Here is a 19,006-nt window from a genome sequence, read left to right as displayed (position 1 = left end):
TTGACATAGCGCCAGTCTTTTGGAAAATGCAGCCCGTGCCCGTGGGAAATTATACAAGCAAGTCTACCAAGAAAACATGTCATGGATTTGGAAAGTTGGTGCTTGGCCAATTTTCACACATCTGGTTTGCCGGGCAGTCTCTGCTCATCAGCTAATAAGGACTTACGTGAACCCAGTTTAGTCCAGGGCCAGTCGCTTGATCCGCATTTGATCTCACCTGGATGCCAGCCCTCAGCTCTGGCCTGGCCCTCTCCATTCAGGCCTCTTTTATTTCCAACACAAAATGGTCTCGTGTTGTTAAATGGTCTCTAATTTTTCTAATAGTAGACAGTAGAGTTTCTTGCTGGTTTTCAGTAAGCCTGCTTTATTTTGCCTCCCTAATTTGCTCCCCGTCGAATCTGATTGCATTTGCTTGGGCGAAAGGGAGGGGCTGTGGCTACCCGGAAAGCCATGGACTTGAAGTAGCCCTAATGATCTCATGGGGTGTTGTGTGTAATGCAAACCCCAGGTCCCCTTCACTCTGTGTAGATGCCAGTCTCGGTGACTGACATGTACTTAAGCACGCAGGGCTGTTTTTCAGTGTGTGATTTACTTTCTCCCTTTAATTACCCCGGAGATGGCAAGCCGAGAATATCTGAAGCTTAGTTTTCAGGGTAAAGAGTATTCCCTGGAACAGGTCAAAACCAGCACCTTGTCCCTTTGGGACCTGGGCTAATTCTGGTAGGAGCTCCATAACAGGTTCCAAGATGGCCCTGTCTCTGCGTTTCCAGTAATTGTGAAAACACATACCTCGTAGAGGAGTCGCAGTGGTGAATTATGGCCAGTCCTACCAAAGTGAATTTAACACAGGCCGAGGTAGCCCATAATGTTCAACAACCCATATTATAGAGAGCTGTTTTTCTCTCTTCTCACATCGTGGCATCCAGGACCCCACGCGTGGAGGGGCTTGGTGGGGTTCACTTTCCTGCATCCGTAATTTGCTCCAGGGCCAGGGGCCACCACCACTTTATGAACAAGTGAAAGCTGGGTTTTGACGCCACTTCCAGGTCTCGCAAGCCACACCAGCGCAGCTCAAACTTGGCATCGCGAGAAAGGAGTCGGGGCTACATAGCTCGCAAAGTTGATTCTCCGGGAACGGGGCGCTTTCGCGTCCCCCTGTCCCGTTGCTTTTTACACGGCGTGAGCTTCTTTTCTTTTACCTGTAGAGATGCTGCCCCTTGCCTGCCATCAGGTAAATACACGCCTGGATGGTTTCTTTCCGCCAGAGAATGGAGTTGCAGCTTGCCAGGCTTCGCCTTTTTCCCTGGGCGGAGAGAGGCTCCCGCTTCCCAGCTTCATCGCGGTCCCCTCTCACATCTGAGCTAAGCGTGCCACTTGAACATGGGAGTTTCTTTACGGTGCAGGGAATCCTGAGCCATGATCTAGTATGTGTCTAGTATCAGTCTAGTACGTATCGCGTGGAAATGAGACAAAGGTTGTCCTTGAAGAAAAATTCAGCAGTTAGAGGAGCTCAGGGCCAGGCTCGTCCCCTGTGACATTCTCAGAAGGGGTCACTCCTCCCCCTTCCGCCCCCCCCCCCGATATTGTCGTCCGTATTTGGGGACGGCGTGGCAGAGGTGTGCTCAGGCTTTAGCATCGGAAAGCAAGTTGTGTGACCTTGAGAAAACCGCTTACTATCTCTGCATCCAGAGAATGGCAAAGATGTGGCACCGAACAGTCTCCAAGGTTATTTTTGGTACTAGAAATCAGTGATTCGGCACCAACAATGGTCGCCAGGCAATTCCGGACACATTGGGCAATGGACAGTTTCTGCTTATCTGGACGTTCGGGAAATTTCCCTCTGTTTTGTTTTGTTTTGTTTTTGTTTTGTTTTGTTTTCAAAGTGCACTCCTCTTTACTTATTGACTTTGAGTTCTGCCTCTCTGACTGTTCTTTTTTCTTCTGTCCACTCATGATGTTCATTCTCCTTTCGCTTTGCTCCAAATGCAAATGAAGCTGTTGAGGCTCGTCCTTAAGTGGAGGTGGAAAAACGAGATCCTCAAAGCGAACGTGAGAAGAGCTACCAGAAGGCAATTGGGAAAATCGGCACCCAGATTAACAGATGTGATTTAACTAAGCAAGCGGGGCCATTGCAAAAACTCTCTAGAATCCAAGGCTCCTGGATTCAGGCAGATCCAGAGTGAGGACTTAGAGAGGCTAGTGCGTTGCTGGGTCAGGTCGCTGTCCCAGGATCTAACTGCTGCCTGAAATGCTAACGTCCTCCTTAGGAGTGGAATAATATCATATTACACCAACAAACAGAAGTATCAAAGTGGAGGGGGGCGAGAAATGAAATAGGGGTGCTACACTGTTGATCCCTGCTGAGGCTGAGGGATGTGGGATGAGTAAACGAGGTCTTTATTCTCTCTACTTACGTAGATATTTACATTTTTTTCCCAATACGGAAAGTTAAAAACAAGTCAGCCCTGTGCTTACTCAAGAACTAAGTCAGAGGCTGCAGCGGGAAGGTGGAGGCTCTGGAAATCAATCTGGCTGAAGTCCCTGAAGGCACCGATGAGAGACGATGTTGACTGTCCATTCTTCTTCCATTAACTGCTTTGGGAATCTCAGAACAGCCCGTAATGATTTTACTAACATCAGTTCCTCCTTAGAGAAATGGAATCGTTGCTGCCTCATATCTGAAGGTAGACCATAAACCTTGATGGAATTGATTACACGAGGCCCAGGAAATTCTTTACTTCTGCTTCATATAAGTGCACTTGACCTCACCTTCTCCCGCTGGGCGATCGTTTGTGTGCATGTATGTGTGTTTTTGGGTTTTCCCATTGGTGTTTCCAACATGGCCTCAGAAGAGTCTCAACAAAGTTTGTCTCAACAAAGAGACAAACAATGAGTCTCAACTCAACGAAGTCTCAGTTGGGCGAAGAATGAAGACTCATTGCTAAGTACTCCTTTGAGCGTCTGTTTCCTGGAGGAACCCGTGTGCCACGCCTCGTCATATCCCCCAAGCTCACGTGCAGCCCGCTCCCTGGCAGGGACAGAAAATATGCTGGCCACATGGGACTACGATGACAACAAAGGATGAGGTTTACCAGGTGTTCCCACAGGAAACTTAGATTCTCGGGGCAGCAGTTGTCAGTTAAACAGAAGGCACTTTGAAGTCAAGACAGGCTGAGGTTCAAACTCTCCCCCACCGCTAGGGTGGCCAGTGGCCCTGGGGCTGTGAGCTGGTCTCTGCATCTCGGTGATGGGATCCATATCTCTCTGCTGGGCTACATCATGAGGGCTGTGGTGTGACCATGGCCCAGAATGAGAACGTACTTTGGGAAGAAAGGTACATTTAGGTGCATTACCTAATTGGAAACCTTTGAGAGGACAAACACAAGAATAGTACGGATGTGTTAAATAATGTAAACAATTTGTGGGGTGCCTGGGTGGCTCAGTGGGCTGAGCGACTGATGTCAGCTCAGGTCATGATCTCACGGTCCGTGGGTTTGAGCCCCGCGTCGGCCTTGCTGCCGTCAGCACAGAGCTCACTTCAGATCCTCTGTCTCCCTCTCTCTCTGCCCCTCCCCCACTCTCTCTCTCTCCAAAAATAAATGAAACGTTAAAAAAAATAATCAACAAAGAATGCAAGCAATTTGTTTCAAGGCAGCAAATATCTTAAGGTTTTGTTTTCTTCATCTGAAAGTCTTCCAGCTGGATGTTTAAGTTCCAAAACATCAAAGTTGCTTAACGGTTAAGATTAATTGACGATTTCTTCCCACCTTAGTTTAAAAGAGAAAGGTTAGAGTCTACATTGGCAAGATGCATTTGAGAACCCACCTTAGGGCTGCACAGAGTCTGATGGCAGAGGTATGAGCAGTTTTGAGGTCTATGGGCAGCAAGGATTGCAAATGTAGCACTGTATTTCTTCTCTCCTTTTTGGGACTAAATACATATTTTTCAACTACCTCTCTGACTCTAAAGAAAAGCCCTAGATGTCAGTCCTTCTTGCTGGAGAGGACAATATAAAGCAGGGCTGATTTCCTATTCTGTCCCCTTCCCGGGATTCCACACATTGGTCAATATTGACCAACATATGGGTCAACATAACCCCTCTCCATGGCGGGAAGAGACCCTTAGCCTTCAGACCATAGCTTTGAAGCCATTGCTCCAGTCTGTGCACACCCAAGGCTTTAAGGCTCCCCAGTGTTAATCAGCTGTGGGTGTGACTGGAGGGGGTATATAATGTTCTGCTGAAGTCATCACCATGCACGACATGTTTCCTGCGACCATCTTTGAAACGAATGAGGCAGATCCGGGGTGATGTTGGCCGTGAAGCAAGGTTGCTGACTGTTCTCTTTGCTGGAGAAATGATGACACTGAGAGAAGTGGAGGGCTGAGCTCCTAGCTATAACTTGTGGATTGACCTTGGGCATAGCTTGATGACTACAGCCCAAAGCACCTGCATATCCCAGGCTGTATCTCTCTGCTTTGGAGATGGGCTCTCCTGCTTTGGGCCCCATTCCCTTGATTCTGGAAGAGGGCGGCAAAATCCTGAACCAGGCTGGCAGGTCCAAGCCATTTGGAGAGAGGAGCACGGGGTCATGACTGGCCTTCTTCCCAATTTAACAATCTCCCGACCAGATTCTCAAGCCCTCCCCTCGGAGTCTCTCCCTCTGAGCTCCCCCTTCTGACCCCAGGGAGGTCCTGAAGACACAGAGGGAAATCCTGGCCTAGTTTCAGCTTCCTAGGGGGTCGGGAGTACCTCCCCAGGAGCAGGCAGTCAGCTCCTGTCCCAACTTCCTCCTCTTCAGTAGTTGGTTGCTCATCATGTATGTCCACAGGCACGTCTTCATCCGTGAATACTAGAAGATTCGTCCATTTATTTACTGATAGATACATCAACTATCTATGAAGCACTTTCTACGTGACAGACACCTGGCCAGACTCTGGGAGGACGACAGGGCACGAGATGCCTCTTCACCTGCAGGATCTTTCCAGGCCAGGAGTTGTTGTGTTTTTGTTTTTGGTCTTTGTCTGTTTGTTTGTTTGTCTTATTTTACTTTGGTTTCAATTCTTCGTTTCAGTGCCCAGTGAGGTGCCCCTTGAAGTTCAAGATCTTTCCAGGCCAGGACTTTATTTGTTCGTTTCAGCGCCCAGGATGGTAACTGACCCTTGGTGGGCGTGCAGTGTGTCGGGTTATTACTACCGGAAGTGGCCAGGGGTACCCCGGGTGGACAAATCAGGACAAATCAGACCTCACGAGAGGGCTTCTCCGCCCCCTTCCTTTCTCCCAGAAGGTAACATCTAATGAAAGCGAACAACAAGAAAACTGGGAAAGAGACAGAAGGAAACGGCTTATAGCCTTGGGGGGGGGGGGGAGGGGTGGGGGAGGAAATGTCACTGATAGGCTTGTGGGCAAAGTTTGGGAGCTTTTAAAACCTTTGAACAGGTTATCAAGCAGGACCCCCCCCCCATTTCTTTCCCCATTCCCTCACCCCCAAGTAGTTCTAGCTGCCTGATTAAAACATCACAGAGCGCCCAACAATCACCAGGCCAGGAACGAACAGCCCTCGGCTCGCACATTGTACTCCAGATACAACCCAGAGCGAGGACCCATCCATACGCCCATCCTCTAGGAGGCCCTTCCCCTTTCTGCCAGCGGAAGCCGTGTGTCTTTATTCTCTCGTTCTCCACGGACGGCATTTGGCAGAAAGCCAGGGCTGAGGATTAAAACAATATCATCGAACCCTATGCCTCTCATGGGAAAAACCTAGAGGTAAGTGACAGAACCCGGCAAAGAGAGAAAATCCCCTGAACAAGGAGGCAACGGTGCCCTTGAATTCTGTCCTCACTTTTCCCTCTTGTATCATGGTTCCCCACCCTCACGCCACAGGTGCCTCTCGAGGCTGAAGGAAATGATAGCTTCGCAAAACATTTTATGGGTTCCCACTTGCCGATTTCACCCCTTTTCATCTGGGGGGGGCTGCCATGAGTTGAAGGACAACCAGACCCAAAGGGATTGGAGCGCACTCCTCACTTGGAATCTCCAGGCACTGCCCTGCCTGGAGCCCATGTCCCCAGCCTCAGGAGCCTCAACTTCCCTTAACGTGAAAAGGAAAAAGAGTTCTAACTCTTACAGCAGAGTTGTGAAAAAGAATGCCTTGCCAGAACTGTGCAAATACGAGGCATTGGCAGATATAAAATCTTACAAAATTTCTTAATAATATGCACGAGTTCCAACTTAACAAGCACGGCATATTGTGGCTATCCTGTTAAAAAAAAAAAAAAGAAAAATCCGCTGATCATTTTTCACAACTCATTTATTCTGGGTGCCTATTTCCTTTCCAAAGAAGGAAAGGGGATAAAAGAACTTTAACATCTTTTTTTTTTTCTTTACAGAGTGCTTTTGACATTATTCCCCAAATTCATTTCCACACGAATGTATTTAAGGGTCTGCTTCTGGACGTTAAAAACAAAAAACAAAAAACAAACAAAAAAAAAAACCCACCTAGATTATTTCCTATAGACCCTTTAGGCGTTCTGTTCACCTCAATGTATACATTTCTGCTCTAATTGAAATTCCTAAATAGTCACTTTCTGAACTGTCAAAATTGTAAAGCTGTTGACGGGCGCAGCCCTAGCGTTTCCATGGCAACTACTTTCATTGCCTAGGCGACGCTGGTCTGGTGATATCACCACTGAACTGGCTCTCCTCCTGAAAACTTGGCGGCTCCTGAAACAATGTGCAAGCACGTCCTGAAAGTTTAACGGGCTTTTATTTTTAATGGCTGGCACCAAGCTTCGATCTGCCAGCACTCGGGAAACAGCGCTCCGTTCTGAGGTTCGTTGTGTGGGGGACGGGGGACTTGACAAGCACGCTAATGCTTCCAGATCCTATTTGGATGGTGACTTCTTATGTGACTAGCTCCCCAATAACATTCCATCAGTCATCACAGCTGGAGTGGAAGTGGAGTTAAGTGACAGAACCTCAGTTCACTCGTGAGATCACACGATGCTCTTGAATAGAAGTCAAAACTGAAGTGGAGACTGTCTCGTCACTCTTTTCTTTTCTCCCCCCCACCCTTGTTTCGATTCTATCCCTCTTTCTCCCCTTCTCTTTTCTCTCTTTCTCCCTGGTCTGCAAAGACGAGGGGTTCTGGAGGCTGGAAACGGCATCATCTGCTCCCTTCGGATGTCTGCTCTAATGGGCTGTGTCATTCTTAAATGCCCTCCCGTTAAACTATTTGTGGGAAAGTTACATTAAAAATAAATCATTTCTCGGGGCGCCTGGGTGGCTCGGTCGGTTGAGCATCCGACTTCGGCTCAGGTCGTGATCTCGCGGTCTGTGAGTTCGAGCCCGGCGTCGGGCTCTGTGCTGATGGCTCAGAGCCTGGAGCCTGTTTCGGAGTCTGTGTCTCCCGCTCTCTGACCCTCCCCCGTTCATGCTCTGTCTCTCTCCATCTCAAAAATAAATAAAACATTAAAAAAAAATTAAAATAAATAAATAAATAAATAAATCATTTCTCGATGAGCAGTTTTATTGGTGCATGGTCAAAAATTACCCGGGGAGAAGGAAATCAGACAGTTTGCCTTTTTTTTTCCCCCCCATCTGAGGAACTCAAGTTTCTTCTAATTACATCCAAAGGATCATTGAAACAGGGTGGTCCATTTTAAAGCAGCCACATTTAAATCTACTTTGCATGAAATGAGCTTGCTTTTAGATGAGTTTGGCTGGCTCAAGAATACATCACGAAATGCAAATCTGATGATAAATAAAGCTTTGGCTCTATCATGGAAATGGGGAGCGGTTCAAAAAACCGATGTGCGCGCTGACTGCTAAGTGAAATGGCATCCCTTGAACGCTCCTCGGATTTTAAACGTTGAAATGGGTGCCGCTGAATCCAATAGGGCCACTCGCGAGGTGGCAGTTCCGAAGTAACACGGAACAAGAAAATGAGGGGCAGGCTTTCCCTCACAGGTTAACACTGGTGAAAATACAAGAGTGGCAAAGGGCTGTTAGAAGTCGCTTCTCCCGTACCAATTGGTCCACGTGTCCCTGGGACCCGAGGCGATGGAGTCGTTGCCCCTCTCGGCTTGGCTCTTGGGAGAAGGGGTGATAAAAAGGGTCGAAAATGAGGTAGAACTGAAAACAATGTAATGGGCTTAAAAAGAAAAAAAAAAAAAAAGGATGAGACTGTATGCCTACAGAAAAGGATTATTCCCTTTAAAGTATGAGCCCCGTTGGGGCGCCTGGGCGGCTCAGTCGGGTAGGCGCCCGACTTCAGCTCAGGTCATGATCTCGAGGTTCCCGAGTTCGAGCCCCGCATCGGGCTCTGTGCTGACAGCTCAGAGCCTGGAACCTGCTTCGGATCCTGTGTCTCCCTCTCTCTCTGGCCCTCTCCCGCTCGCGCTCTGTCTCTCTGTCAAAAACAAATAAAAATATTAAAAAAATAAATAAAGCATAAGCCTTGTTGATAGCCAATCTAATGGTTGCAACCTTGCTGCTAATGTTCAATTTTTTTTTTTTTTTTTTTTTTTTTTGAGATGGTCTTCAAAGCCTGCAATCCACCAAAACCCATTCTTTCTTCGGTAGAAGTTGAGAATGTACGTGGCTTCCATAATTATAAAATGGCCCCTGGGCCCTTGGCTGCCTAGCTGGGAACTATCGGGTTTGGCCACACGACCAAGTCCTCTGTGGAAAATGAAAGTGCTTTGGGTCACTTCCAGACCTCAGATTAAAACATTGCACACCGGGGCGCCCGGGTGGCTCAGTCGGTTCGGCATCCGGCTTCAGCTCAGGTCATGATCTCACAGCTCATGAACTCTCGCAGGTCGTGAGTTCGAGCCCTGCATCGGGCTCCACACTGGTGGTGTTGGGCCTGCTTGAGATTCTCTCTCTCTCCCTCTCTGTCTCTCTCTCAAAAATAAATAAATAAACTTAAAAAACAAAAAACATCGCGCACGAGTTCCTCCATGACTTTTCCCATCGTCCAGGAACCCTAGGGACCCAGCACTGACCATACCCTAGGAAATCACAGAGCACTATAGTAGAAGAAACTGGGTCCCTGAATGACTGCATAGAGAAGATCTGCCCTACCAACCGGGTTCTCTCTTCTTACATACAAGTGTCCTTTTTTGTTGTTTTTAAAATGCCACCGTATCACGGGGCCTTCGATTATAGATTCTAGTAAATATAAGCAATGAAAATGGTAACTATAACGAGTAAGGAGTGCGTAAGTCCTCGCATGGGTGTTGAGGAAGAAATTTCTTTAGTTTACAGTTAGTCCTTTTCTTAGACTCACCGGGTGAGCCAGAAGGACACAGAAACGTGCATAAGGCAACAACAGGAATGCAGATAAAAGAAAAACTGAAGAAAGTACAGTCAAAATTAATCAGGCTCAATATTATATTTATTTTTTTTAATTTTTATATTTTTTACATTTTATTTATTTTTGAGAAAGAGAGAGAGAGAGCGAGACAGAGCACAAGTGAGGGAGGGGCAGAGAGAGGGAGACACAGAATCCGAAGCGGGCTCCAGGCTCTGAGCTGTCGGCACAGAGCCGGACGCGGGGCTCGATCCCACGAGCCGTGAGATCGTGACCTGAGCCGAAGTCAGTTGCTTAAATGACTGAGCCACCCAGGCGCCCCAATATTACAGTTTTTTAAATACAGGACGCGATTCTCTGAATTTTTCTTCCACCGAGCCTCACTTTGACACGCTTCTCAATGTAGCAGAACTCTGCCTCCCTGAGACGCTTCTGGGAAGGGCATTTGGGGAAGCTGTGTGGCCAAAACACTAAACCATCAGAAGGGCCTTGTTGGGTTTCTGTTTCAGGTATCTGCTGCTGTGTAACAAAGGGTCCTACATTTCATGACTTAGAACTATAAAATTCATAATATCTCACAATGCTGCAAGTTGACTTGGGTAAGCTAGGGGTTTCTTCCACCCCACCTGATGGAGTTGGGGCCACTGACATGGCTGTATTCCACTGGGAGGTTGGCAGGAGCTGGAACATCCAAAATGGCCTCTCCTTCTTCAGGGTCTTTCTCAATACAGTCTGGTCCTTGAAGCATCTAGCCTGAGCTCTCTGAAAGCATGGCCGCCAACTCCCTAAGAGAGTGTTCCAAGAGAGAAAAAGTGAAAGGCTTTGGCCGGGATGCTTCGGAATGTCACTCTCTTTGCATTTCGTCAGTCAAAATGAGTCACACGAGCTCAGCCAACATCCAAGGGAGGGGAAATAGATCCACTTTCTAAGGTTGGGGGCCACCTGCACCTGCGAGGGCGGGCTGAGGAGGCAGCGGTGGTGGGTAGGTGTGGGTGGTGCCCCTAGTTGGAACCTGCCTACTATACGATTATCCTGAGTGGTAAGAGTGGCCTCTTGTTTTTCATATTGAGCCCCTTTCTGCCACACCTGAGTTTATGCTAATGAGACAACCCATTACAGGGCCTGCAGATCGCTTTGGCATTGGACTTGGGCCAGACAAACCAACCACATAATTAGAGGGTTGGAATTTCAGCCCCTCTCTCTGACCTGCAGGGATGGGAGAGAGAAAGGAAATGGAGTTCGGGTCACCCGGCCGATGATTTAATCAACCGTACCTACATAATAAAACCTGGATTTAAAAAACAAAAACAAAAAACCTGAACTAAAACAAAGCGGCTCAGAGAGCTTCCTAGCTGTGAATATATTTATGTGTTGGCAGGAGAAAACACCTGGATTCCTTGAGAGGGTGTGGAAACTGAGTCACCCTCCCCTCCTCCGCTCCCCAAGACCTTGCCATAGGTGTCTCACCATCTAGATGCTCCTTTGTATCCTTTATAATAAAATGGTAAGTGTAAGCCTCGCGCTTTCCTGAGTTCTGAGTCGTTCTAGTGAATTCTTGAATCAGAGGCGGTCATGGGAACTCCGAATTTGTACCCAAGTCAGAGAGAAGTGTGGGTAGCCTCGGGACCCTAATTGCGGCTGACGTCTGACGTGAGGGCAGCCTCGTTGGGGACCTTGCCCTCTAGCGGTGGACCGAGTTACAGACACCCAGTTGGTGTTGGAACACAAGTCACCTGCAGCTGAAACCGAGGTCCCAGGATGTAGACATCTCTGGCTAACTGGTGATGTCCGTGTGGCTTTTCACGAAGATTCAATCTTCTCATCAGTTAATCTTCATGAAAGAATAATACCTATATTCAGGCCTACTGTGTAGCTTCAGCGCATAGGAGAAACGCTTTACGAACTGAGAAACACAAAGCAAATATTAGCTACTATTATGGCCCAGGCTCTGACGCATAATCAAAAATCTTATTTATAACCCAACAAGAGCTTTGTGGCCAGATTTTTCCCCTTTTTCAAGTCAAGTGAGAGAAATAATGAATGTAGTTCCCCAAAGCTAAAGCTATAAATTTGGTTCTATGTGTCTTTTGTGTGCATGTCTGAGATGTTTTTCGACCGAGTTTTTTCCATTCAGTTTCAGGCAGAAATGCGACAATCTCTTCTCATGAATCATCTTTCTATGGCACTATTCCACACCCGGCAGAAAAATTATGTGAGGCCATGGTCTTTGCTGGCCTGCGCTCAAAGAAAACATGCAAAACTGAACTCCATGTGGTGTTTGAGTCATTCCTCAGATCCTGAATTCTCTCAGCCCTTGAATCCGAGTTGGGTTAGTGGGAATCCCAGCTGGATGCCGTGGACACGGTTGTTCTCGAGACTCAGCGGAAAGGATGGGTGATGGATTGGTTTGGGTAAATAAGGGGGCGTCCGCCCCCGGCGAAGGCTGCACCCACTCACGAAAATGGGATTCTGTCCCCCAAACCAAGGCCAAAGGAGCCTTCATGAACAATCAAGGCTCTGCTTTGCAGAATGCTGCTGCTGCTTTTCCTGGGCCAATCCACCCCAGTCCGAAGATGGTCAAGGGCAGGTAAGATTTTATAAAGCAACATGAATACGTTGTGGACGGACTGTGTACCCAGGGCCATCGGGATTGAGGAAGATGAGGAAAACACTCAACCACTGAATTCAAACATAGATTGATGACGTTCTTTTCAAACCAGCACTGTGGAGGCACGAAATAAAGTCTCTGGCTTCAAATCCTCTGTGTACGTGCCCACATGTGTATTAGAAGGGCAGTGTATAAGTATATAAGCATATTGGTGCTTTATATTATTGTCGGCAAGGTCTCACAAAGGAAATTCCAAGAGTACTTTTTTAACACGCCAAGCACGAGCTCCTGGGACCTTGGACTCTGGCCTTACCTTGCCCAAAACTCACCACCGAGTTTGAACGGGTATGCCGGGCAAACCACGTCCCTCTTGTGAAATGACCTCGCCTCATCATGAAGCCGTAAAAAGAAAGCCTCCAGATCGTTTGTCTCCATCTCAAAACTTATAAAAATGAGATAAAAAAAAAAAAAGTCAAATTATTTTGGCACATAAGTTTCAGATGGGGTTGTATATTTCCCTAAAGGGTCAAAAATAGAACATTTATTAAATGGCAAGTTATTAAAAAACCAGCACAGGCCCCAGTTGTCTTTCAAAAGCTCTGATTTACTGCATATTTCTCCCCTGAGAAAGGCCTTTTTTAAATGTTCATTTCCATTTTAAGAGACTCAGGGCTTTGATCTGTTGGGAGCATTCTTTTCCTTTCCCTGACTGGGGCCTGTCAACTACTCCAGGCGGAACTAGAGCCTTGCTCTCAGGGCCTGTATTTTTCCATGGCCTTCCCTGGCATCCTTACAGCATCTCCTGTAGCCACAGTCACCCCGGCTAATTTGGAGGTGAGAACTGGTGAGTCCCTCCCCCGGGGAATGTGGAATCGCCTTTGTTCTTCCCACCTCAATGAAGACCCTACCTCCAGGAGGTGAGGAAGAGGCAGGATGGGGTTTGGGATCCTGGACCCCACAGAGGCTGCCAGCGGGGGGGTTGGGGGGGCTGCTTGAAATCACTCAGAATGTCGTCATACATTTAATTGTGCTACTCCCCTACAGCCGGATCACAGCCGTTGTAATACTAGAGTAACTTGTGCTTTCGGAAGCTTCGGGTTCTTTATTTCTTTGATTAGTTTACTGGTCTATTTAACACCGTGTGGATGACAGCAAAATGCGCACGGAGCCTACCGACCGTGCGTCTGGCTATTCTTCACAGGTTGGAAGATAACGTGTAACGCGGGTCACGTTTAGCGTCAAACCTGTGGCCCGGCCTCGTTTTCGAATGAAAACGAGGTGCTTCTCCCGAAGGACCCCTCTGGCTCTCACTGTAAACTTAATGCAAATGAGAGAAAGCCTCCCAGCCTAAGGGACAGATTTGAGTTCCTGCCGAGGGACCCAGCTCGGTGAGCCACGCGAGGCTGGGTTTGAGCTCCCACCGCCTTACAAGTGTGAGCACTTGTGTCCAGCCTTCCCTTCTGATTTCCCAGCTCACATCTGCCCCAAACACGCACACACACACACACACACACACACACACACACACACACTCACCCTCACACTTTGAAATCGCTGGAATAGCCCCAGATGTTTCTTCCAAGGTTAAACCATCCATTACCCTTCTCCCTCTTCCCTTCCTTCGCTCCTTCCTCTTCTCCTCCTTTTTCTCCTCTTCCTCCTCCTTTCTCTCCCCCTCTGTCTCGCTTCTGCATCAATAACGGCGAACGTTTATATAAGCCCGAAATCCAGCCAACCTGAAGATTCCCCTCCAACGGTTTAGGGCTGGGGCCACACCGAGAGGTCACTGTCGCTCAGCGTCTTATCACTGAGCCGTTCCTTTGAGTCTGTTCCCTATGCTAAGCGGTTATTAGTAGCAATAGGATGCGGTGGGGTGGGGGGAGTGGAGACAGAATGAGCAATTGAGTCGCTCCCACCTGCCAGGGGCTCCCGCTGTCATCCTTCACAGGTAAATGACACATACAGGCTTAAAAAAACAACTCTCCCATTTTCTTGTAGCACATTTTTTTGTTTGTTTGTTTGTCAGATTACATGTTCAATCAATTGTGACAAGTCGCGGCGCTATGCGAGGCATCACGTAATCCAGGGTAAACCCTGGGCTCCACGGGCAGCCGGGAAGCCAATCCACGCTGCTCTCTAAAGGCTATTACCTGCCGTGGCGGGAAAAAGCGGTAACAAGGGTTTGTTTGTTTTTTTCCAAATGACTTTCCATGGCAGGAAGGGAAACAGACTGTGTTGCCCAAGAGAAAGTGGTTAATTTTATTTTGTATGATGTTATTTTATTTTATTTTATTTTATTTTATTTTATTTTTTTAGCAGCTGCAGGCAGTGGAAAAGTGGGTATTACAATCCTAGTACATCTCTAATTAATAAGATCAATTGCCTCTGTATTTTCTTTTACAAACTCATTTAGATATGTCAGGCTGCAATTATTTTGAGAATGATCTGGCTTTATGCTTATTCATCTTTCCTCTTCCTCAAGGAGAAAATAAAACTGTCAGCTTAAATGCCCTTTGAAGTCTGGTTTAGATCCTTGATTGAAAATTAAAAACAAAGTCTCTAGCCTAGTACCATTTACAGGGTCAAAGTTCCTGTCCTCACATTGAGGTGTGCGTGTGTGTGTGTGTGTGTGTGTGTGTGTGTGTGTGAGAGAGAGAGAGAGAGAGAGAGAGAGTTCTGTTCTTAAAAGGGCCACACGCTGGTTTTCTAATAACATGTTACATCCCTTTGCTTTAACTCCCTGGATCTACAAGAACTTCAGAGTCTCGTGTTATTTTAAAACTGAGAAGCACCGGGCCGTCATTTGGTTGATCTGTTGTTTCTCGTTTCCGAGGATGTCTCTCCAAACGAACGTCATAAAACTCTCGCTGTGGACCTGGACAATGGTTTGGGAAGCTTTGCTCAACGCTTCCATGCCTCCTGCAATCATTACCCACCCATTCGGCATGCCCGGAATCCGTCCCCACTGCTGGGGACCCAGCCTTCACCTCCGCACCCCCCCGCCCCCCGGCCGGGTGGGAAGCGCCCACATTCCCTTCTCCCAGTCCCTGTGCCCAGCTCAGCCGCAGAAAGGCCGAGAACCCGTCTGGTCTGGTCGCTCGTCCCCCTTGGAGAAGCCTCCCACAGATGCAGACAAATAAGCCCCGTCATCCCCTGCAGTGCCAGAGGAATGCTTCTAGACGCCATCTGGGGATGAGGAACCCAAACTGTTTCGGGAGATTTAAACCTTTTCTTGGAGGAGACACAGAGGCTGGCAGGAGGCTAGCAACCCGAGGAAACGGCACTGAAGCCCAAGCAGCCGCCTCTCCTGGGCCATACCTACTCCGCCGGCTTCTCCCGCTCCCGCCTTCTGTCTGATTTGTCTTTACGGTTTTCACATTATCCCTCTGTTGACAAATGAGCGCTTTTCTGGAAAACGAGGTGTTTCCAGAAGCGGGCAGACGCTGTCTGCAGCGCCGTAAGTGCTCAGCAGTGCTCTGGCTCACTCGATTCATTATTTGAACGGGAGAGGCCTGGAGGTTTTGCGCAAGCATCACATTCAAGGTGATGATAAATACAGTCTGGCCCGGGTGGTAATAAGGGGATTTCTAGCCAGGTCCTGTCTAGACCACGGTTTGTTAGGGAGCGAAAACCCTGAATGGTGGGGCGGGGGGCGGGGGGGGGGGCGGTGCGTAGCACCCCGCTCCTCGGAGAAATTGTCCTCACGGATCTCCAGGCACATTGCAAGGCCAGACCTGCGTCCGGCCCCTCACTGGGGCTGCTGTAAATAACATTAGCCTGTCTTTCAGCAAGCTCTGGGAAGCTTATAAACTGAACACGGTTTTTGTTGTCTGTAGTTGCGCATTAAGCTCGGGACTGTCGAGTCTAATTATTCTCATTAAGGCCTGAAAGTTTTAGGGATTAATTAAGCAGAGAGCGAAAGCTTATCCAGAGCGGCAATATTTTCCCCCTCAAGGATTAGCCCGTCATTCTGGTGGGGTCTTCCTTGAGCATTGGCCATTACTTTCTCAGATAGGAAAAGTGTGGAGCTCACATACTGTGGTGCAGCAACAGCCTACATTTTGCACGTGCTATTCAGCCCTGAAAATGAGTCCTAGCCCTTGTGCCCATAACCCAGAAGGCTCGTTAATGAGAACCAGGCAGTGGGGCTAATGAGAAATTCAATACGCGATGTCTCTCCTTCCCGTTTCCTCCCAATTTACTTTCTACAGGATCCAACGTGTGCAGGAGGAGTCTGAGTCGATGCCAGTCTTCTTGTTTTTACTCAGTGGGGATCTTAGAAATGATCTAATTCTATCCCCTCTTGCTAGAGACGTAGACACGGAGATCCAGCGACTGGCTCGGAGGGCCATAGTTATTGACAAAGCTCCTTTAAGAGACCACGGCAGGAAAGTTCTGGAAGCACTGATGAAGGACATTGGGATGGTGAGGGTCCTCAGCCCTTAGGGTTTGCTGTGACCCAAAACGCAGCGGAAATGAGATGGTCCCACAGTAAAGAAGATGAGGGGAAGGGACTAATTTGCGTGTGAGCCCCAGGGAACTCTGGGATGTTACAAAGTGGCAGCAGATTTCCCACAGGATTTCAGGGCTTCCTGAAGAAATGGAGAACAGGGGATGGGTAGTCAGGTCCTGGACCTGCCAGAAGTAAAAAGAAAAGACAGACGTGGGAAATCACTCTCTTATCACATTAGCTCAAGTCTGCAGCAGGTCAGAGGTGGGTGTTTCTGCCATCTATCTCTTGCATTTCCATAAAGGCACCACTCCTGTCCGATGACTTGAAATTAAGAGCTATCACTTCTTCTCCAATTCCCCAGGCCACTTTACTTTCACCCTTCTTGCTTTCTACATTCTGTATCCGCTTATACATCATTTTATGAGCTATGCGTCCCAGAGGCTCTCATTGCCTCATCTATTTTTGCTTCCCCATGGCCCGTGCTGTATCCCTGCAAAATTCAGAAGCCCAAACCACCAACGTGATGGCATTTAGAGGTGGGGTCTTTGGGAGGTAATGAGGATTAGATGAGGTGGTAAGAGTGGGGCCATGATGGGATTGGTGCCCTTATAAAAAGGATGAGACAGGAGGTCTCCTCCTCTCTCTCTCTCTCTCTCTCTCTCTATCTCTACTTGCACTCACCAAGGGAAGGCCATGTGAGCTCATAGCCAGGAAGAAGGTCTCACCTGAAACCACATCAGAGGGCACCCCGATCTCAGACTTCTCGGCCTCCAGACTGAGAAATAAATGTAGGTCATTGACATCACCTAGTCTCTGGTAATTTATGATAGCAACCTGAAATGAGTAAGACTGTCGGGCGCAGCGATCGTTTACCTATGTCACATCCAAGGCGCTCAGCAAACTTGCTGACTGACTGGCTAAAGTCTCTCTCCCTTGCAAATGAACAGTGGTCCAATAATCAGTCCATAAGTACAGTTTCAGCATCTCCTGGAGGAAACACCGGATGCTGAGTTGATGTGAAACAACAGCTTCTTGGCAAAACGAAACCAAATGCCCAAGTAGCTTGACACAGTGATCGTGTTTTTCAAATGGATATGTGTCATAATGCATGCAAACCTCATCCATCGTATTTCCAGCATATATGGGGAATAACCTGAGAGAAGAAATCGAATACAGAAGTTCGTGCTACTCATGCTCTGAGGTCTTTGGATCCCAAGGTTTATGTCTTAAAGTAGAATCATCTAGGGGCGCCTGGGGGGCTCAGTCGGTTGAGCGGCCGACTTCAGCTTAGGTCATGATTTCATGGTTTGTGGGTTCAAGCCCCTGCATCGGGCTCTGTGCTGATGGCTCGCAGCCCGGAACCCGCATCGGATTCTGTGTCACCCTCCCTCTCTGCTCACGCTCTGTCTCTCTGTACCTCTCAGAACTGCATAAACGTTAAATTTAAAAACATAAAATAAAAATAAAAAAATAAAGTAGAATCATCTAGTATGAGAGATACTGACTGAGGTGGGAGGGATGTGGGCTTTTCAGATTTTGAAGAAACTTCAGGGTAAGAGATATGGTACCTTGTATGTGTTAATAGTTTTTTTCCCCCCTCTGTATCTTTTTGATGTCACAAGCATAAGAGGTGAAAGAGAAATGTTTATAAATAATACAACTAGTTGACAGGTCTTCTGTTATTTCCAAATCTAGTAACAGAGGCTAGTGACTTGGTACTTCTGAAGCCAGAGTGAGGGAAGGAGCATCATCTAGAAGGACATAATGGATCCAGGCTGAGGAGTAAGTAACATCACTTCTGTTGCTTGTTAATTACAATAACGCCTTAGATGTTTGAAGTTTACGTCTTCCTGTCTTTTTGCTTGTCTTCTTTCTTCAATCAGTTCTATACAGTGAGCAGCCTGGTTAACGCGTGTAAGGTGTGCACCCTGTACTTGGCCAATGACACCGTAGGAGCGGCCAACTTAGCAAAAATGGTACTTTATGTTCACTTTAAACTTCTACTATGTTCACTTTGAACTTAAAGGCTCACATGCACTTTGCTAATGGATACATTTTCCTTTCTCTCTCTTTTTTTAATGTTTATTTATTTCTGAGAGAGAGAGAGAGAGAGAGAGAAAGTGCACAAGCAGGGGAGGGGCAGAGACAAAGGAGGACGGAGGATGCAAACCGGGTTCCACGCTGATGGCACCGAGCCCCATGCAGGGCTTGAACTCATGAGCTGTGAGATCATGACCTGGGCTGAAGTCGGACACATAACTGACTGAGCCACCCAGGTGCCCTCCATTTCTCTTTTTAAAGAGCATTTTTGTCCATCCATGCTTGACCACATGCCTTTAAATTTGCTGTTGCTAGAGAGGTAGGATGTGACAAAGGGGTTCTGAGCTTGGAGATCACAGGGACCAGGAAACTGTGAGCAGCAGCCAGTAGGATTCTGGGCAGCCTAACGCAGGGGACACTTTCTCCTCTTTGGGAAAGCCACATCTGGGACCCATGCTGGTGCCCTCTCCCCCTCTCCCCATCTCATGCCCTCCCTCTCCTGCCTCCTTTAACTCAACCGTCAACCAGACCAGCAGCTGGTTAAGTGATGAAGCAGGAGAGGGTGTCCAGTCAAAATGCACGGTGAGTGGC

Source organism: Acinonyx jubatus, chromosome B2, assembly GCF_027475565.1.
Source record: "Acinonyx jubatus isolate Ajub_Pintada_27869175 chromosome B2, VMU_Ajub_asm_v1.0, whole genome shotgun sequence".
Lineage (NCBI taxonomy): Eukaryota > Metazoa > Chordata > Mammalia > Carnivora > Felidae > Acinonyx > Acinonyx jubatus.
The sequence above is the reverse complement of the archived record's forward strand: the minus strand, read 5'-3'. Positions refer to the sequence as shown.